The sequence below is a fragment of the Gossypium arboreum genome, chromosome 8, assembly GCF_025698485.1.
Source record: "Gossypium arboreum isolate Shixiya-1 chromosome 8, ASM2569848v2, whole genome shotgun sequence".
NCBI lineage: Eukaryota > Viridiplantae > Streptophyta > Magnoliopsida > Malvales > Malvaceae > Gossypium > Gossypium arboreum.
Genome location: NC_069077.1, coordinates 84,277,395 through 84,301,036, shown reverse-complemented (window position 1 = coordinate 84,301,036; position 23,642 = coordinate 84,277,395).

Here is a 23,642-nt window from a genome sequence, read left to right as displayed (position 1 = left end):
TTATTTTTCCTCCGTTCTAGATCCAGATTTCATTTTTCTTGATCTATATAAAATCAAATTCAGCTTATTAAATCATCTCTCTATTCAATTTAGTCCAAAATTCAATTTAAGGCATTTTTACACAATTGCCCCTAATGTTTCACATCTTTTACAATTTAGTCCTTATTTCATAAAAACACAAATTAATACAATTCAACCACAACCCATGCTATCCGAATTTCAATTAGGTCCCTAGCAGCCCATATTTCTTATTTATTTTACATTTTTACCACAAAGTTTCCACATTTCACAATTTAATCCCTAATTTGCATTTTTACCAAAAATCACTTAACAAAACTTGTATAAGTGACATCCAACATTCATAATCCATCCTAAAAAATCAAAACACACATGTATTCATCAATGGCAACATTCAAAATCTTTAACAGTTTTGCAAACTAGTCCCTAGGCTAGCTAGACCTAGTTGCAATGTTCTCAAAAACATATAAATCATTAAAAACGAAACTACAATTGAGCTAGGAGATGACCAAATGCTTCAAGCCCTAAAAATGGCTTTCTAATTTATTAAAATCGATGATGATGAAGAGTAAATGATGATATTTTCATGTTATTTCATATTTTAGTTATGTTATTTATTAATTTACCAAATTAACCTTAATTAAAACCATCAAATTACTTGATAATTTGTCCATTAATGTCCACTCAAATTAATTATGGTGTAATTACAAAATTAGAACCTTAAATTTAAGGTTCTATAGCTATTAGACACTTTTAGCTATTAGAACATCACTTTTGCACTATAAAATTCTTTCACGAAAATTTCACACATTAATATTATCATGCCATAGACATTAAAATGATAATAAAATAAATATTTTGACTTCAAATTTGTTTTCCCAAAACCACTATTTCAATTAAACTAAAAATGGGTTGTTGCAGTGGTTATGCCCTAATTCTTGAGATTAATTGTGCATTTTTAGGAAATAAATGAAGTTTTGGTTTGTTGTTTAAGTGTTAGTGAAACATTCCTTGAAACCCAAGTTCAAGCCCCTTCCCTCACACGATTTTTAATATTCTATATATTTTGCATCAAACCCTAGTATGTGACACGTCTTTTTTTTAAATAAATATTACAAAATTATTATAAGAATGAGGAAATAGCCTAGTGGTTAAAGGAAAAAAATGAGAAAGCATGAAAATTAGATTAAGGTCCCAAGTTTGATTCTCTTCCCTTGCAAAATAGCTTAATTTTTTCTAAAATTTATCCTCCTTATTTTCTGCCAGCCAAGCGTTGAACCCTAGGTATGTGTAACATCCTGAATTAGGGCCTAGTCGGAACAGTGGTTTCGGGACCATAAATCTGACATAGAAAATTTTTTTTATTATATTTTTATGGTCTACAATTTCACGGGATGATTTCGTGAAAATTTTGTTTGAAAATTTTGACGTTTGGGCACTCAATTTGGTCAAAAGGTCTAAATTGTAAAAAAATGCAAAAGTTTAGTTCTACATGTTAGAGGTGTCTAATTGTTATGAAATTTTAAATTGAGGCCCTTAAATGGTAATTAGACCATTGGATAATTTTTTGGAAAAAAATGGACATGAAATGGGTGAAATAGAATATTTTTAAGTTAGGGGCATTTTGGTAATCTAGTAATTAAAATGAATAAAAAAACAAAATTAAAAGCTAATTTTTGTCCATCTTCTACCCCATGGCCGAAACATGCATGGAGAAGACATAGCTAGGGTTTTTCAAGCTTCCAAGTTCGATTGTAAGTCCGTTCTAGCCCCGTTTTTAATGATTTTTACGTTTTTTAAATCCTCGTAACAAGATCTACTCATTTCTACCCATATTTTGAGCTAGGGTTTGTGTTTAAAAATTTACCCATAGATGACATGCATGTGTTTTGATGTCTAATGGTAGAAAATGAATGCTCGGTGTGTAATAAACGACTTTTACTAAGTGATTTTCAGTGAAATTGTGAAAAAGGACCATTTTACAAAAGTTACAAAATTTGTCATAAAAGTGTGATTTAGTGGAAATTGGGGGCTGCTATAGTTATGAAAATGATTTGACTAGGCTTAAAATGTAAGTAAATTGGATAAAAATCATTTTACGAGCCTTAGGGAAAAAATGCAAATTTTTAAAATATGATTTTTGGACCCATATGAATAATGTGACTAATTAGTAAGCTAAATGTGATATTATAGATCAAAGAAAATGAGATTCAGGCATAGATTGGAAATGAATGTGATTATTGACTAAATCAGAATATATAGCCATGCTCGCATTCGAGGTAAGTTTGTATGATAAGAATAATGCAATGTTATGTTTGAATTATATTCCTTACCATTATTGCATATATTGTATGATTTAATACATTGGAAAAGTTGATGGAATGGTGTTTATGATGTGGAAAAATATTACATGAAATGAAAGAAAATGATTATACATGAAAATGATGTTTGAAATATGTGATATATGTTATGTAAATTCTTAAAAGCTTATTTGCTATTTGAGTTATGCCTTATTATGCTATGAATGGGCAAATGGTGAATTTGTAAGCATCAATGATATTACGGTCGTTGTTCATGACATGATAAGCAAGTGCGATGAGGATGCTAAGTGCAAGTGTGGAAAATCCCGTTTGAACCTTAGGAATATTTTAGGATACAAGTGACATGACACTAGGAATTAAGAAATCAGAGCTTGTTGAGCGGTCTGAGTTCGTGATATATGTGAGAATTTGAACTTCTTGAGTGGTCCAAGTTCGTGCTCTATGTGGCATCCGAGCTCGTTGAGAGGTCCGAGTTCATTATGGATGTATACATTTTATGAGGTAGCTTTGGCTACGTATGTATATGTGGCACTTAGGTGCAAGTTTCCGTGTATCCAATAGTATTCTGTAACGCCTCAAATTTCGGCCTTTAGTATGGGTCCGTAAGGAGGTTGTATATAAGCATTTAATTGTATAAGGAAATGACACAATTAAATGTCTGCTTTAGTGGTTAATGGCCCTGAGAAGTGTTGGAGAAATCTTGGGTTCAAACCTCGGCTTTAGGAAAAATTTTGGTAATAAGTGAATAAAAACCTAGTTGCTTGGATGAAAGCCTTTTAAATTATTGTGGTAAATAAATGACACAAGGAAGCTTGTGGTCTAGTGGTTGTGGCGTTATTAAGGTTGCAATGGAGCTTGGGTTCAAGTCTTGGCTCTTGCAAATTATTTTGGTTTTTCTTTTAAAGGAACCTGGACTTTGGCCTATAAACCTTATATTTAATTGAGGATAAAATATGACAATAAAGAGCTTGTGGTGGAGTGGCAAGGTGGCGTGTTGTGTAACTGTGAGGTCTAAGGTTCGAGTCTTGGGATGCGCAATGGAGTATTTATTTTACTGTTTGAGCTATGTAGGAGATGGAGTTGGACTTGAACTCTATGGTTGAGGTGGTCATAAGAAAATAAGGAATTTTCCTAATGGTTGAAAGTAATCCCACATCGGGAAGCTAATATAGGAATTGGTGAGAAGCTGGCTTTAAATAGAGTGAACCAGATGAGTTGGTGAAAAAGAAAAAAGGTGATTAAGAACCAATGCAGGATGTGCCAAGGTTGGTGATCGTGGACTTCGGTGCGTTCTCATAAACATGTGTGTATTCACGCCCTTCTTTGTTAGAAATCAGCAAAAGCTGAAAGTCGCAACGAGCGTTCTCGTGTGCTAGGGCTGTTCTGGGCCTCGATAGGCTTGTAGGCCCGCTTCTGTAAATCTAACTGTTAGGTGGGAAGTAGTTGGACTTGATGGGCCATATGAATGTGATTGGGCCTGATGGGCCATGTGAACAAGATTGGGCCTAAAAGGGCCAAATGAATAAGTGTGGATCTGTTAGTGCTTAGTAAAGGGGTTGCAGACCTAGTTTTTGGTAACTACTCAAGCAGACATAAAACTTAAATAATTAATTAATCGCGACCATGGATGAGTCATAAGGTTAAGGTATGGCAATGGCTATGTGCATGTCTAGGATTAGATCTAGGGAGAGCTTGGTACTTAAATGGTCTTAATGACTCACCTCCTCTTCTCTAGAATCCTACCTGTTGCATAGTATCTGTTCACTTTAGCCAACGAGGTGTTAAAGAGCCAAGGTAAGTAATAAACCCATAATAAAGAGAAATTACTGAAATACCCTCAATTTGTAAAATTATCGAAATACCCCCGATTTGTAAAATTATCGAAATACCCTCGATTGTGAAATTACTGAAATACCCTCGATTTGTAAAATTACCAAAATACACTCGATTGTGAAATTACTGAAATACCCTTGATTTGTAAAATTACCAAAATACCCTCGATTGTAAAATTATCGAAATACCCTTGATTGTGAAATTACTGAAATACCTTCAATTTTTAAAATTACCGAAATACCGTCAATTGTGAAATTATCAAAATGCCCTCGATTTGTAAAATTATCGAAATACCCCCAATTTGTGAAATTAGCAAAATACCCTCGATTTGTAAAATTACTGAAATACCCTCGATTTGTAAAATTACCAAAACACCCCCGATTTGTAAAATTATCGAAATACCCTTGTAGTGTAAAATTACTGAAACACCCTTGTAGTGTAAAATGACTGACATACCCCTGTACGGTAAAATGATTGTTTTTCCCTTGAGGGTAAATGACCGACTTAGACTTCGAATTTGATTGATTTGATTATGAATGTATGATTACGTTTTAATTGACTTGATTGTGGTTGTATGACTGATATGCTCTCAATATATGTTTAAAAGACTGTTACTGAGTATGGCCTTTCTGCATACACGTGTGATGATTGAGCATGACATACACGACATATTAGTGGGTTGGGAATTATGGAACGAAGGAAGTATATGAGGATCGCATGGTTGTTTGACGACTGTGGATCCACCGATGGCTATTAAGCCTAATATTTGATGAGCAGCTTACTGCAATGAAGGTAGTACCGCGACCGGGCTACCATTGATGTGTATCGGATGGGTGGGTCGATATTTATATCCCAACATGATGTGTATCGGGGGATAGAATTAGTGTGTAGCGGTTGGATTTTTGGGGTGGGTTGCATAGCATTGCATGTATGATATTATTGTGATATTATTGCGATGTGGGGTTCGACCCAACTGAGGCTAAGATGGGCTGGGCCCAATTGATTTTGTTATGGGTTGTGACCCAAATCATATTATAACAGGCTTTGGCCCACGTATGCTCTGAACTGGATTGTACTATTATTGTAATGGGCTTCAGCCCAGACTAATTTTGAATTCTGTCTATTTACTGACTGTTACTCTAGTAAAGGGATTACACACTGAGTTTTCATAAACTACCCCGTTTATTAATTGTACAGGTAATCCCCAGCGTTAGGTAGATCGATGTCGCAGAAGGACTCAGAGACACCCACACAACTTCACATGTTTTTCTATTTCATTTATTTAGTTAAGCACTTTGGTTTTTGATTTAAGTTGTATTAAGGCCTCTTTATTTTCTTAACCTTTCATTTGGGAAATTTATTTAGTATGCTTAATATCTGTTAGAAGTAGGGCACGGTTTTCCAAAACAACAACTAGTTTTTAAAATATCCCGTTTCCGCAACTATTTAAAAGTAAGCTTCCGCAGGAAGTAAGGTTTTAAGGGAACTAATGTTTCACAAGTTTTAAAATGGCCAGAGGTTTTGAGTAGTAAGAAGGGTTTTCAATGAGAACATGGTTTTCGAAAAACACTTCAATGTGACACGCCAGATTCGGGCCTAACTTCTATGCCGGATTTGGGGTGTTACATATTCCTAGTGTTCAACGGGTCATGTAATAAATGTGATAAAAAGTCCCATGGAGGGCATGTTAAAGAGGTATGGTTATATGATACACTACGATGAGTATAGGTACGTATGCTAAACTTATGAATAATGCCTTGGTAAAGATCGATTTATGATGAGCAAGTATATATGTGTATATGATAAGTAAGCCAAAAGGGTTTGAATAATGAATAATATTTATGGTTATGTTATTATGTCTTTTTGAAATTGAACATGAAATCCATGAAATGGTAAGTTCATGGTTAGTTGAAAACGAACTTATGATAGTTACCATTATATTGCACTAAGATAGTGTTGAACATTAGCAATTTTGTGACTTTGAAAATCCACCAAAAATTGTGGAAATTGAACTAGAGATTGATTAATATATGAAATTAAATCTTATTGAATCTAGTTTCACATACAAGAAACGATGTAAGCAAAATAGTTTCATATTATGAAATATTTGAACTTTTGTGAGACAGAGTCAGAGTGATTTTGGGCTCCCCTGTCCCAAATTTGGATAATCACTAAAACTTGTACAAAAATGATTATGGACTAGGATTTATATGACTAAATCCTTAATGAGTATGTTTTCAACAGAAATAGATAGGAACATTAATCGAAACTTGTACTATGATTTAATCAATTTTTAGTAAAGAAAGGTCGAAGTTGTCAAGTAGCAGAATAGGGGTAGCTTTCAAGAATAAACTGTACTTATTGGCTAGACCAAAAATTTTGAAAATGTTATGGTAAAAATATATATGAGTCTAGTTTCAATGAAAATTTACGGATCTTAATTTGGATTTCTGTATCTCCAGGTATAAATAATTTAGTAACTATGACTTGATAAAATAACACGACCAGAAAATAAGTAAAAGTGTAATTATGATTATATTTCCATGGAATCATGTTGATAATATGCTTATTATTTTCATATGGACTTACTAAGCTTTAATATTACTCCCTCCTTTCCATTTCTTTAGTGTTGGTAGGTTAGCTCGGGGTTGGAGATCGTCGGAGGCAACCTCACACTATCAAGCTACCTCCTTTGGAGTATTGATGAATCTTAATATCTTCAAGTGAGTGGTAGGTATAGGGACGTAGTTTTATGATAGATGCTATTATGATTAGCCATATGTATTGTCTTATATTGATTCATTGTATATAGTCATGAGATGTAGCTTGTAATGATTGTGGCTTGTAAGCCTAATTATCCATGATAAGTTCTAAAGCCTTTGATGCGATGATATGTTTATGCTTGTGGGATATTTATGGTTCGTATTATGACATATATGCATGATGGGTGGTTCTTGACCGATTGAAATGGTCATAGCCACGTGGTAAATGTATAATATGGAAATAAGTTGATAATGTTTGAACATGAATACTTGATGTTGATTGAAGCTACTTGATAAATTGATGGTTATGAAAGTTTGGTAAAAGTGGTCATCAAATGATAAGGTCAATGATTATAGAATTGTTTTGTCTAGATTTGATATTATATGAGTACGTGTAATAAGTGAATGATAGCATGTTAAAGTTAAGAATATACCTTAGAGAAGTATGTTAAATCATTAAAATGATGCAATGATGTATATCTTTGATGTGTGTAAAGATGTGAGGGATTAATGGTAACAAAAGGCTTGAAAAATAACCTAAGTACTAGTCACACGAGCACAGACACGGCCATGTGTCTCAACCATGTAGAGGACCCAGCCTAGCACATGGGCATGTGGCCTGGCTATGTGGTTAAATTTGTTTTGTTGACTTCATAAATAGAGAGTTACACGGCATGAGGACACGGGCGTGTTGGAGACACACGGGCGTGTCCCTGTGTCCACACGGTCGTATGACCCTGTTTCAAGAAAAGTTTTCTAAGTTTCTCCAAAACCTTCTAAAGTTCTCGATTTAGTCCTAAACATCCTTTAATGCATGTTTAGAGCCTCGGTAGCTCGTGTAAGGGACATTATGCATGTGATTGAATGTTTTTAATTTAAATGAAATTTTATGGCCCGATTTTGCATGTTGTGAATGTTTAAGTCTAGTAACGCCTCGAACCCTATCCCAGTATCAGATACGGGTAAGGGGTGTTACATTTAGTGGTATCAGAGCTATGGTTTAGTCGGTTCTTGGACTAACCTAGTATGTATGAGAGTCTAGCTATACATGCCACAAATCCGTGATAGTGTGATGTCTCTCGATGCGAATGTGAACCATCCCTTTTAGACAAAGGTGGTCTCCAACTGAGCTATACCGACCATTTTCGATGTGAAGCTAAGGCATTCAAGTAAAGTACAGTTATGATGAGCCTAAACTCAAAAAAGTACGAATAAAAGTTCATGATATGTACGTGATAACATGTGAGATGAAAGTTCATGTTGTGATGAGTACCTATGCTTGTTTGATATTCATATGATGTTGTGCACTTGATGTACTTGATTAAGTGAATGTGACAAATAGAAACTCATGAAGGTATGAATAAAAGGTTCATAATAAGATGATACGGATAAAATTGAACATTGAATGTTGATGGATTGCAATGATATTTTTAAATGAGATAAAGGGATATACTATGATAAGCTTATCTATGTTTATTTCTATGATATATATGATCAATTTGCTCTAGTGAATGTATATATTTGGGTAACCCACAAACCTTATTGATGGAATAAATGTTCGTGTATACTTGTTTGGATAATTATAATGGGCAAACTCATACAGTTTAAGTAAATGTGCTAAAATTGATTGTATTGAGTTATATGATGGTAATGATATGTGTAGGATGATGTGCAAGATAAAAGTTTTAATTGTGACATAAATATCCATGTTTGTTTGGCCCTGGTAAGATGTTATGTGCATGACTTGTTTGATTGAATGAATAGGATAAGTAAAGTTATTCAGAATCCATAGAATGCATGCATAAATGCACTGGTTTAAATAAGATAATTGGAAGGTTCGTGCCATACATGTGTGAATAATAATTTTCCAGAAGTGGATGATATGTTTGTGAAATTGTTACTATGATGATGAAATAATGTTATATGTATATGTATATGAGAGACGAGTTAGGGACTTTACAACCCCACCCCCTTACCAGAGTGGTGTTTTGTAAAGGATTTTATAAGATCAGTGTTGAATAAGCTCACAAGTATAAGACCAAAGAGTTCAGCTGTAGAATGATTATAACTATGATCAGAGATTAATTGCATTGATAAGTGAAGACAGAGCTAGTAAAGTGCGATGTCAAGAAATGTATTAACTGGAATTTCTTCAGAACCAATCTTCTTCAATGAAAATCATAATGTGGGATTTGTAATAACAAAAATAGTTGGAAGAATAAATCTTGAAATGCAAGATATCTGAATGTGGTAATTATAGTAAGCAGATTATGACTATCTCTCTTGAGGTACTCTATGAGTTCATTTACTGTCGAAAGTATTACTGGGGCTATCTATTTTCAGATAAATTGTTATCGTGCGAAAATATTTTCTAATCTTGGAATAAGACGAAAGTATTGATAGTTTGACCGGTATATCTGTATTGCATTATTTTCCCTCTGGCATTCTATTACATTCCATATGTTGGGATTTTATGAGATAATGTACCTATGTTATCATTATGTTCCTTCTAATGGATGCTCTGTTCGATATATATATATATATATATATATATGGGAAGGTACATTATTCTTATTGCATTTAATTCCAGTGGGCTTGAATAATGTATTCTTCTGGACTTTTTTCCTCTGGAAATTATCAAAATCTTCCAGATTTTCTTATGAGCTTTGTTCTGGGTCTTTCATTATGATATTGTATCTTGGACTTCTTTAACTTGGATTTCTGTAACATCCCTTACCCGAGACCGTCGCTGGAGTCGAGCACGAGCCGTTACCAGACTTATCTTACTTGTTCGGGGCATAAAAAAACTTACTTTTAAAAAAATTTATTCACTCACATTCATCCAATAAATCCATAAATAGGGCCCTCGACGCCTTAAAACATGCAATTGGAACGGCTCGGGTCCAAACCGGGAACATTATAAATTTTTCGATTACTTACGCAAATCAAAACAATTTATTTCACTATTCATAATAAAACTATCCATTTGCATAATAGTCACTAAATTAATTGTAAATTGAGTTACAAAACTCGAAATTTAAACTCATAATTTTTCCCTGAAACTAGACTTATATATCTTCTTATCATAATTTTTCCAGAATTTTTGGTTTGGCCAATTAGTACAGTTTATTCATTAAAAGTTCCCCTGTTTCGCAGTTCAGTGGACCTGACCTCTCTTTACTAAAAATTGATTATCTCATTATACAGAAATTGGATAACATTTCTATTTGTTTCTAATGGAAATAGACTCACTAAGGAATCTATAAATATAGAATTTGACTTATAATTATTGTTTTAAAATTTCTAGTGATTTTCCAAATTTGGAATAGGGGATCACAAAGTCACTCTAAACTTGTCTTACAGAAATATAAATATCTCAGAATATAGACTTTCTTTGCTTGCTTTGTTTCTTTCCTATAAAAATTGACTCAATAAGCTTTAATTATATATCTCATTCACCATTTAATTCCATTTTTATATTTTTTAGTGATTTTTAAAACCCACATCACTGCTGCTATTTCCTAACTGTTCCACGGCCAACTTTTACTCTTTCATAGTTTCTTTGCATCAAACCTCATTTAGGCATACATAATACCAAAACATGTTCTTATTTAGCTATATAATAAGCCAATAATTACCAAGTATTCACATGCCATTCTTTAATCATATCATAAGGACATACACACAAAATAGCCAAGTCCCTATACATGCCATAACTTAAAGTATTTCTAGTCACAAAATACCGAGTCGTTGATAGTGTGAGGTGATCTCCGACGTCCTTACGATTTTCCAAGTTGGCTTTGTGATACTATAAAAAAGAGAGAAAAGAAAGGAAGTAAGCATAAAGCTTAGTAAGTTTGTATGCAAATAAATAACAACATTCTAAATGAATTATCAAGATAACCTGAACCTTTCGAACATGGACTTATCTTGCCTTCCCTTTGGTACACTTTTGAAGTTTTCGTTGAACCATTTCGAATACTAAGGATACACGGGTACCTTTCCTTTTTAAACTATCCATTGCCATGTCTTGACATGGTCTTACGTGGTATCTTTGCCTTATGAACTCACCACTGCCATTCCTTGGCATGGTTTTACATGGGATCTTTGCCTTATAGTAGTTTATTAATGCCATGTCTTGACATGGTCTTACCTGATTTCCTTGCCTTGTAGAACTTACCAATGCCATGCCTTGGCATGGTCTTACTTGGTATTCTTAAACCCTAATGTCATGACATTTGTATCCTACACATTCCTAAGGTTCAACCGAGACTTTTAGGCATCATTTCTCTGTCAATTCTTGCTTGAATCATCAAGGAATAAATTTACAAAATAAATATATAGATGCTAAAAAATAACATCATTAATTATAAATAATAAAACATTGCATTTATTTACCGCAAACTTACCTCGATACAAAATATGATCAAATATTTTGATTCAGTCATCAACCTTTTTCTTTCCTTGGTCTAACCCCAAATTTCGTTCTTCTTGATCTATAATAGCAAATTTAACTTATTTAATATTCACATTTATCAAAACAGTCCTTAATTGTAATTTTGCCCCTAAAATTTTGTATATTTACACTTTTTCCCAAAGGCTCGAAAATGAAACTTTATCCCTAATTCTTATGTTTTATGACATGCTGATCATTTATTTACCTACGGCAACATCAAATTCCCACTCTAACATGTACTTATGACCATTAGGTATTTTTACCAATTATGTCGTTTTACTTGTTTTCGCTTAAAATCGCTTAGCTCAAGTCGTTTAACATAATTTCAAGCTTTATATTCTACCATAAAACATCAAAATAAACACATTTCACCTATGGATATTTTTCCAAATATGAACCCTAGGTTAAATTATTGCTAGAATAAGCTAAATCAAGTTACCAGGACTTCAAAAATGTAAAGAACATTAAAAACAGGGCTTAGAATCACTTACTATGAAGCTTGGAAGTTTGAAAAAAACCCTAGTTATGAAGAACCCTTGAGATTTCTACCTAAAGAAGAAGATTGGCACATTTTGCCATCTTTTTCCCTTTTTAATCTTTTAATGACCAAATGACTAAAATACCCTCCATTAAAACTTTAGTTATTTTTATCTATGTATGTCCATTTTTTTCCATGAAAACCTAATGGTCTAATTACCATTTAAGGACCTCTATTTCAATTATACTCTTCAATTAATCTTTTAGCATCTAAAACTCATATTTATTAACTTTTGCAATTAAGACATAGTAGGCAAATTAAGCATGCTATATATAAAATTTTCCATCGATACTCTAACACATGCATCTAATCACTCAGTAAATGATAAAAAATAATCAAAATAAACTTTTCTATCTCGAATTCGCGGTTTCTCAACCACTGTTCCGTTTAGGCCCTATTTTGGGATGTTACAATTTCTCTATCTTGGACTTCTTAATCTTAGTTTTCTTGTTATCTATATTTCGAAATTTATCAATCACAACTCATATCTACAGTGTGTTCTTCAGTTGTGATAATCATGTCAAGTGTGACTATGCTTCTGGTTTGATCATAGTAATGTGGTAATTGTAGTATCTGTATTTCTCTAAATCTTCGTGAATGATTTGACATCGGCAAAGGCATAAGTGGTGAAATTGCTAGTATCAGCTTGTATGATAGATTTCTTTTCTCAAGAAAGTTAATCAAGTTAATGCCTTCAATTGGGAACATTTATACTACCTTGAGCTAATGCAATTGAAATGAACTTTGATTAGTATGATGAGTGAATTTTACATGATTACATATTAAATCGTTTTGTCAACTGAAAGGAAGGATTTCCTGAAACTTTATCAAGTAATAATTAAGACCGACTTGGTTGTTCAGTTTGTATGGGTTATTGTTTGAAATATTTAATGGGATATTTATGTCTGAAATTTTTCCCAAGTCTGAGAATAAGATTTTATCTCTCCAGGTAAAAGACAGATAGTTTGAATGAAAGTGTATATTTCTTAGAAGACTTTGATACGATTTAAAGTTGCTTTGAATGATAAAGTTTTCGTCTTATGAAAGTTGAATGGTCTACTACATGTTGGTGACAATTTGAATATATGAGAATATTATTAACCGAAGCCTTTGAACTGGGTTAGTCTGCATTGAGCAAAGACTTTTCAATTTTCAGTGATGTGTTTTAAGACAAGAAGGGCAATGTGATAGCTTAAAGTATCTACTGCCATAGAAAGACTTAAGTTGAGATAGTGTAGCTGACTTGAATTGTTAAAGGATGATAAGATAGTTATGGTATGATCTCTGAGAATGAGATTACTATAGATTTCATATTAGAATTATTCCTATCTTTGAAAGAGAAAGACGTCATATGACTTGTTGTTAAGTAATTGATGAATCTACAAATCATGTCGATAAGTATTGAATTTTCGCTCATCAAACTTATGGGATTAAGTATCTTTGAGATTGTTGAATTTCTTAAAATGCTAGTTTTTGTTAATCGGATTGAGATCTGGGATTTATATCGTGAATTATTGAAAAAGCTAATTGAGGCTCTGAATTTTAATGATGACCAGAGGTTGAACTAATAAGCTTCGGGCTGTATAAAATGATAGAGAACTTAAGGCCATGATGATCGGGCTGGCTACGCCATTTGAATCCGAGAGAATTCAAGTATGATGTGTATATACATATTCTATGATGATATGGGTTCGACCCTTGTATTCATGAGTTATCTGATAGAAGTCAAGATTCGATTAATGCGTCGTATAACACAAAATTGTTCATGACTTTAATATGAGAAATTAAAGAGCTACGTATTAAACATAGCTTTAGTAAAAGTTCTTCAGCAATGATTATGAGATAGTGGAGTTTATGTGAAAACCGAACCACTTTTCTAGTATGATTTTCGTGGACGAAAATCCCTAAAGGGGGAGAGTTGTAACATCCCAAATTAGGACCTAGTTCGAACAGTAGTTTTGGGACCACAAATCTGACACAGTAAAATTTATTTTTATTATATTTTTATGGTCTACAATTTCACGGGATGATTTCATGAAATTTTTGTTCGAAAATTTTGACGTTTGGGCACTCAATTTGGTCAAAAGGTCTAAATTGTAAAAAAATGCAAAAGTTTAGTTCTACATGTTAGAGCTGTCTAATTGTTATGAAATTTTAAATTGGGGCCTTTAAATGGTAATTAGACCATTGGATAATTTGTTGGACAAAAATGGACATGGAATGGGCGAAATAGGATATTTTTAAGTTAGGGGCATTTTGGTAATCTAGTAATGAATATGAATTACAAACAAAATTAAAAGCTAATTTTTGTCCATCTTCTACCCCATGGCCGAATCCTGCATGGAGAATACATATCTAGGGTTTTTCAAGCTTCCAAGCTCAATTGTAAGTTCATTCTAGCCTCGTTTTTAATGATTTTTACATTTTTAAAATCCTCGTAACAAGATCTACTCATTTCTACTGATATTTTGAGCTAGGGTTTGTGTTTAAAAATTTACCCATGGATGAAATGCATGTGTTTTGATGTCTAATGGTAGAAAATGAATGCTCGGTGTGTAATAAACAACTTTTACTAAGTGATTTTCGATGAAATTGTCAAAAAGGGCCGTTTTGTAAAAGTTACAAAATTTGTCATAAAAGTGTGATTTAGTGGAAATTAGGGGCTTCTATAGTTATGAAAATGATTTGGCTAGGCTTAAAATGCAAGGAAATTGGATAAAAATCATTTTACGAGCATTGGGGAATGTAACAGCCCTAATTTGACCCTAGTCGGAATGTGGTTTCGGGACCACAAAACCGAGTCATAAAATTTAGTTAAAATTTTATTTGCATACCTTATATGTGTGGTAGTACTTGTATAAAAATTTGATGTTTTAATTTTTATCTTAGGAATGTGAATCTTGCTTGAAAGGATTTAGTTGAGAGACTTAGAAAATTTGATAGGTAAATAAGTAAGGACCAAATAGTATTGAAATATGAAAATTTGGGTTTGCATGTCAAAATGCCCCAAATTATGTTGAGTGGCCGGCCAAGCATGGCTTCATTCTTCCAAGGTTATGTTGTTTATTATTTAATATTGGTGAGTAATTAAAATAGAGAAGAAATAAAGATTAATAATAAGAAAAAAGCTTTGGAGAAATTCGGCCATAATTGTATCTAGGTTGAGGTATGTTGAAGTTATTCCTTTAAATTCATGTATATTTTTGGTTGTTAGTTTGAATTCCATCTATTCCATGGTTGGATTTGGGGTTGTTGGAGAGTTGGGATTTGACAAAGAAGCTTAAAAATTTTAGTTGATACCTTGATGCTATTAACGTGTCAGTTATATGGATATGTTAAGTTGCTTGTTATGTTAGCATGAAAGTTGAAGTTGTTAAGTCATGGTGTTGGAGGTGCCGAATGTAGGACTAAGAAGAGGATGAGGGTTCGGCTAACATAGTTGAAAGGGGATGTTGCCGATTTTTAGATTTAGATATGGGAGTGGCTATAATGGGCATTAAGATGTTAAACTTAAGAAATGCAGTCACATGGGGATTTATATGATATTACAAATAGAGGTGAAGCTATGCTAGATTGGGAAAAAGTCGATCAAGTGTGCATGAGAAGAATTTAGGTGTTTAGATGATGTTATAGATGACATTGTACATGTATATATATTCGGCCATCAAAGTGAGTATGTAGGTGATGTTGAATCAAATTTTTGGTGCACATTCGATTATGTATATATATATATATATACATAAGTATGCCCATTCGTGATGTTACCTTTAACTATGTGTATAATCGACTAAATGGGTAATTAGTAAGAGTGGTTGCCGAATATACAAACATACATATGCATGTGTAGTTGAGTTATAAATGTTTAGCAAGATGACTAAACTAGTTAATTTATTTATTAAGCCCAAGAAGTTAAAGAAGGGGAATCAAGCAAGGGCAAAGCCAAGGACATCGAGTAGCCGGGTCGGAACCGTTATACCCAACACAAGGTAAGTCCTTAAGCACTTTTTGCTAGAACTCCTTGGATAGATATTTTTCAGAATGATTCCCCTACTTAATAATATGACCATATGTACAATTTGAGTTAAGTAAATTGCTTTACCATGATGAAACAACATAGGGCACTATGTGTGCAAAAATTATGTGGAACTATGTGTGCCGATTGGGAGGTTGAAGCATGAGGGAATCTCAAATGCACTATGTGTGCGATTTACTATGGCACTATGTGTGCGAACATAATAAGCACTATGTGTGCAACATTCGGTTGTTGATATAAATTGTGCATGAACGAGGTAAGAGATTGAGCTACTAACTAAATATCGAAATTGAGATTGTGCGGTGTATGCATAAATTTATCTAGTGCATCATTGTTCCAAACTTGAGGAAATGGATCTAAATCGATTGGGCTGACTTGGTATTTGATTTGATTGAAGGACTTGGCATGAGATCGAACCAAAAATTTAAGAAATTGTAGCATAGTTTGTTATGGTTGGAAAAATTGATTTTGTATTATTTGTTTTTCACTTATGATTGTTATTGTTGGACGGTAGAGTAGTGCTTACGACTTACTGAATTATGTACTCATTTGGTGTGCTTATTTGTTGCTTATTTAGGTTCTTGATCCATTTTGTGTGCTTGGGACCGTCGTCGAAGTCATCACACCGGCTAGCAACTTTTGGTATCTTCTTTTTAGTTGGTCTAGGAGAACATTTCGGCATGTATAGGCTATTATGTTTTGTTGAAATTGGGTATGTAAACTTTAGCCATGCGAAAATGGCATAATGTTCGGTTGGATTTGGTTCTATGATGTTTGGACACAAGTCTTGGTAATTCGGTTTTGGTTGAGTATTGGTCGAGGCCTACTCGATTATTATGCCATATGTCATGGCTGATTATTTTCGGTGTTAAATTCATGATTTGGTAATAGTGTAGTAGGGAGATGCTCGGTGATGATTAACCCTTGGCATGGCTAGTCATGATCATAATTTGTAATATGTATGATGAATTATTAGTTAGATCAAGGAAAAATCATGAAATAGGCATAGTTGCTTTAGTAACAGATGCTGACAGCAGCAGTGATGTGACATTGAAAAATCATTAAAAATAGTAGAAATGGAATTAAATAGTGAATAAATTATGTAATCAAACCTTGATGAATCTACTTTCACATGGAAGAAACGAAACAATCCTATGAGTTGTATGTTAAGAGATATTTAAGTTATCGTGAGACAGGGCCATAACAGTTTCTGGAGTCCCTGTTCCGACTTTAGAAATTCATTATAAATTGACCATAGATAATTAGAAGTCATACCATATATGTAAAGATTCATTTTCGAGTCTAGTTTCTGTAGAAACAAATGTAATCAGTATTGAAGCCCTGTACAGGGAGATATCCAAGTCGTAATGTGCAAAGGTCAGTGTAGTCGATCCCTGTAACATGAGAGACTTTAACTAATAAACTGTACTAATTGGCCCGACCAAAAATTCTAGAAAAAAATTTGTAGATTCATATACAAGTCTAGTTTCAGGGAAAAATCACAAAACTGATTTTCAAGTTGTGGAACTCAAGATATGATTTTTAAGGTGACAGTGACACAGTTAGCCAGCTGTCTGGAAATTTTTAAAATGAACTGTGCTAGTAAGTGGATTAAGCCCGTTAACCCCTCGTGTCCGACTCCGGCGACGGTCTCGGGTACGGGGTGTTACAGGGAAAAAATGAAAATTTGTAAAAATATGATTTTTAAACCCATATGAATAATGTGACTAATTAGTAAGCTAAATGTGATATTATAGATCAAAGAAAATGAGATTCAGTAATAGATTGGAAATGAATGAAGTTATGGACTAAATCAAAATATATAGCCGTGCTCACATTCGAGGTAAGTTTCTATGATAATAATAATGCAATGTTATGTTTGAATTATATTCCTTACTATTATTGCATATATTGTATGATTTAATACATTGGAAAAGTTGATAGAATGATGTTTATGATGTGGAAGAATATTACATGGAATGCAAGAAAATGATTATACATGACAAGTGACATATGAAATATGTGATATATGTTATGTAAATTCTTAAAAGCTTATTGCTATTTGAGTTATGTCTTATTATGCTATGAATGGGAAAATGGTGAATTTGTAAGCATGAATGATATTATGGTTGTTGTTCACAACATGACAAGCAAGTGTGACGAGGATGCTAAGTGCAAGTGTGGAAAATCCCGTTTGATCCTTAGGAATAGTTTAGGATACAAGTGACAAGCCACTAGGAATTAAGAAATTCGAGCTCATTGAGCTGTCCGAGTTCGTGATATATGTGAGAATCCAAACTTGTTAAGTGATCCAAGTCTGTGATCTATGTGGCATCCGAGCTCGTTCAGAGGTCTGAGTTCATAATGGATGCGATTCATGGAACATCCGAGCTCATTGAGAGGTCCGAGTTCATTATGGATGTATACATGTTATGAGATAGCTTTGGCTACGTATGTATATGTGGCACTAGGTGCAAGTTTCCACATATCCAATAGTATTCCTAGTGTTCAATGGGTAATGTAATGAATGTGATGAAAGTCCCGAGGAGGGCATGTTAAAGAGGCATGGTTATATGATACACTACGATGAGTACAAGTACGTATGCTAAACTTATGAATAATGCCTTGGTAAAGGTCGATTTATGATGAGCAAGTATATATGTGTATATGATAAGTAAGCCAAAAGGGTTTGAATGATGAATAATCTTTACGGCTATGTTACTATGTCTTTGTGAAATTGAACATGAAATCTATTAAATGGTAAGTTCATGATTAGTTGAAAATGAACTTATGATAGTTACCTTTATATTGCACTAAGACAGGGTTGAACATTAGCAGTTTTGTCACTTTGAAAATCCACCAAAAATTATGGAAATTGAATTAAAGACTAAATAAGATATGAAATTAAATCTTATTGAATCTAGTTTCGCATAGAAGAAACGGTGTAAGCAAAATATTTCCATATTATGGGATATTTGAACTTTTGTGAGATAGAGTCAAAGTGATTTCGGGCTCCCCTATCTCAAATTTGAAAAGTCACTAAAAATTGTACAAAATGATTATAGTCTAGAATTTATATTACTAAATCCTTAATGAGTATATTTTCAAAAGAAATAGACAAAAGCATTAATCGAAACCCATACTATGATATAATTGATTTTTGGTAAAGAAAGGTTGAAGATGTCAATTAGCATAACAGGGGTAAATTTAAAGAATAAACTGTACTTATTGGCTGGACCAAAAATTTTAAAAATGTTATGGTAAAAATATATATGAGTCTAGTTTTAGGAAAAATTTACAGATCTTAATTTGGAGTTCTGTAACTCTAGATATAAATAATTTAGTAACTATGACTCGAGAAAACAACATGACCAGAAAATAAGTAAAAGTGTATTTATGATTATATTTCCATGGAGTCATGTTGATAATTTGCTTATTATTTTTATATGGACTTACTAAGCTTTAAGCTTACTCCCTCCTTTCCATTTCTTTAGTGTTGATAGGTTAGCTCGGGGTTGGAGATCGTTGGAGGCAACCTCACACTATCAAGCTACCTCTTTTGGAGTATTGATGAATCTTAATGTCTTGAAGTGAGTGGCATGTATAGGGACGTAGCATAGACACATGAAATACATCATGAATCTTCTCTAACTCAATCAGTAAAGCTAACCGATATGCTATTGGTCTGACTCTCTCAATCACTTCAAACAGTCCAACAAAACATGGACTTAGTTTGCCTTTCTTGCCAAATCTGAGAACTTTCTTCCACGGGGATACTTTCAAAAGCACTTTGTCATCAACTTGATACTCAATCCCTTTTCTCTTCAAATCTGCATACGAATTTTGTCTGTCTAAAGCTGCTTTCAAGCAATCTCTGATGACTTTTACTTTCTCTTCTGTTTCTTTAACTAGATCAATCCCGTAAATCTGATTTCCCGTAAGCTCTATCCAATACATAGGTTTGCAACATTTACGTCCATACAAAGCTTTATAAGGTGCCATCTTCAAACTCTACTGATAACTATTATCATAGGCAAACTCTACTAATGGTAAGTACTCTTCCCAACTTCCTTGAAATTCCAATACACAGCATCTAAGCATATCTTCAAGTACCTGAATAACTCTCTCTGACTGACCGTCAGTCTAAGGATGGAAAGCTGTACTAAAACTCAACTTTGTGCCCAAAGCTTCCTATAACTTCTTCCAAAATTGTGAAGTAAATCTTAGATCTCTATCTGAAATGATCGATAATGGTACCCCGTGTAGTCTGACTATCTCTAAAATATAAAACTCAGCCAACTTGTCAAGTGAATAATCCATACGAACTGGGATAAAATGAGCCGACTTCGTTAACTTATCAATTACAACCCATACTGCATCTTTCTTTCCCAGTGTCAACGATAATCCTGTCACAAAATCCATAATAACTTGGTCCCATTTCCAGTTAGGGACTAGCACAGGCTGCAATAAACCTGAAGGTATCTGATGTTTGGCCTTTACCTGCTGATAGATCAAGCATCTAGAAACAAACTCTGAAATGTCCCTTTTCATTCATACGCACCAGTACATTTTCTTCAAATCATTATACATCTTTGTACTACCTGGATGAATAGACAAAGAACTACTATGTGCTTCCTATAAGATCTTTTGAATAAGCTCATCATTCTTCGGTACACATACCCTGTCTCTGAACATCAAACAACCGTCAGAACTGATCTGAAAATCTGACTCACACTGAGCTTTTTTGGCTAGCAACTCACTGTCATTTTTCTAAGCTTCACAAATTTCTTCAGGAAACATTGGTTTAGCTCTCAACTTAGCTAAGATAAAACCATCATCTGATAAGGATGGACTAGTGTTCAAAGCTCTTAATGCAAATAAAGATTTCCTACTCAAAGCGTCAACAACAATGTCTGCCTTACCTGGGTGATAATCGATCACTAGCTCATAATCTTTAATCAACTCTAGCCATCTTCTTTGCCTCAAGTTCAAATCTTATTGGGTCATCAAATATTTCAAACTTTTGTGGTCAGTGATTATTCAGCACTTCTCACCGTACAAATGATGCGTCCAGATCTTTAGTGCAAAAACAATGGAAGCTAGCTCTAAATCATGTGTCGGATAGTTCTGAAATAGTTGAATAGTCGACTCGTTCTGTCCGAAATCTGTACGAGGTAAATCAAATTACAATTACATGTTAATTTGACTAAATTATGCATATACAAACTTTATCCTTGAGAGCCTGATGAATACCTTTTGAGTAAATTATGTTAATATGTTGGTATCTGAAAAGCTCTGTATGCTTCTAAAAGAATGTTGACATCTATTTGAGATATCGTGTAAGACCATGTCTGGGACACAAGCCTGGATTGATATTTACGTATAAGACCATGTCTGGAACATCGGCATCATATTTGATTTCGTGTAAGACCCTGTCTGGGACAGAGGCATCGATATTGAATTACATGTAAGACCACATCCGGGGCGTCAACATTGTACTTGTTTATGAGTATTTGTATCATTTCTGAATCATCTGATGATAGTGTACAAAATATGAGAATGAGTATATGAAATATATAGCCTACACAGGTATGTTGGTATTGTACTAAATTTCTGAATATGAAAAACTCTGTCTCTGTGAAATATGTATGGAATTTGGAAATGAAGCATGACATTCATGCAAACAAACGAGCATGATTAAGCTTATGAAATATTCTATGAAATGGCTATGAATCTTTACTGTTGAGTTGTACTTATATGCTTTAGTAGTTAGACCAATTGTATTTGGCTTACTAAGCTTTTATAGCTTACTTTGTGTGATTTTTGTCTGTTTTACAGTTATCGTAGCTATTGAAGGCTCGGGGATAGTTGAGGATCATCACCACACTATCGAACTCATTTTGGTACTTTTTAAAGTGTAAATATTTTAAAGTATGGCATGTATAGGCTAGAAGGTCTACGTATTAAGTTTTGATTTATAAATATATGTTATGCCATGAAAGTTGGCTAGCAAATGGTACGTTTGTGTTAAGTTTTGATATGGTTTTGAATGGGTTATTGAATGATGAAGATTTAGTTGTAATGAAGCATGTTTTGAGCATGGAAATGGATGAAAATTATTGCATGAATGTTGTTTAACATTGCTAGTAGGAAATACCCATTTAGGGGTGGAAAGTTGGCTTAAACCAAGCCTGCATTGTGTCATACGGTCAGGGGACACAGGCATGCCTTGTGGCTGTGCAAGAAAAGCAGTAACCTCTTAAAAATCACACGGTCTTGACACATATGCATGTCATGTGGCCGTGGGCTTAAGTCAGTAGCTAGTTAAGTATCACACGGCCATAGCACACAGGCGTGCCTATTGGGCGTGGGTGAAAATCAGTCTGTATGCCTAGTTTGGCATGGCTGGTTCACATGGCTGTGTCTGGTGCCCGTGTGAGGCACACGGCTTGGTTACACGAGCGTGTGCCCTCAACAGAATTGAAAATTTTTCTAAGTTCTAAAACTTATGAAGGTGTTCGGTTTAATTCTGATTATCATGAAAAGTATGTTTTAGGTCTCGTAGACCATCTTAAGAGATGATTGCTTATGTAATAATGTTATATGATATTTGTGATTCTGAATTGGTCTGAAATGTTCTGTCTATCTGGTAATGCCCCTTACCTATTCCGGCAATGGATACGGGATAGGGGTGTTACACCCGATGCATGTCCCAGACATGTCTTACACTAGCTCTCATCTCAATACTGATGCCATGTCCCAGACATGGTATTACACTGTCTCTCATAATGTGGCCGATGCATGTCCCAGACATGTCTTACACTAGCACACCAATGACCCAAATGTCATGGCACGAATATCTGATTTGTTCCTAAGGCTCACCTAGGATTTCTATTATAGCAATTATCATCATGTATTTTAATTACCACAAGTAAGCAGTTTACGCTATATCAATTCAAACAGATATAATAACAATGTAGTTGTATTATTTACATACAACTTACCTCGATACTCAAAATGTGGCAGCTAGTTGATTTAATTATAGATTTTGTATTTCTTGATCTAAAATGACAACATTTAGTCATTTAATCATCAATTAAATCTAAACGTACAATAATTTATAATTTGGGCAAAATGACCATTTTTCCCTTAGACTTTCACAAAATGACTATTTTACTCCTAGGCCCGAAAATCCATTTTTATTGAGTTTCCTTATTAATCAAGCCTAACCGACCATTTATCTCTCGTATGACAACCCCAAATTTCCAATATTTTACAGCATTACTATCTATTTTACAAACTTTACAAAATGGTCCTATTAGAGATTTCATGAGAAGTCACTTCACAAATGTTGTTTATTTCACAACCATGATTCATTTTCTTCCATAAAATTTTAGAAAAAAACATGAACACTCTCATGGTAAAACCGTAGACTTCCAACCAGATTGCAAAATAGTCCCCTCAATTGAAAGCTCATGCTACAAGGGTTCTAAAAGTACAAAAATCAACAAGAAAGACCGTCAAAATCACTTACTTGTAAGGGCTACATGTTGCTAAAATTTTCAAGCTTTCAAACCTCTAATTTTGCTAAAAACTCGGTGAAGAAGAAGATGGGGAAAAAGATGATATCTTTTCTCTTTATTTTATTCTTATTTTAGTCAAATAAGCTACCAAAACCCAC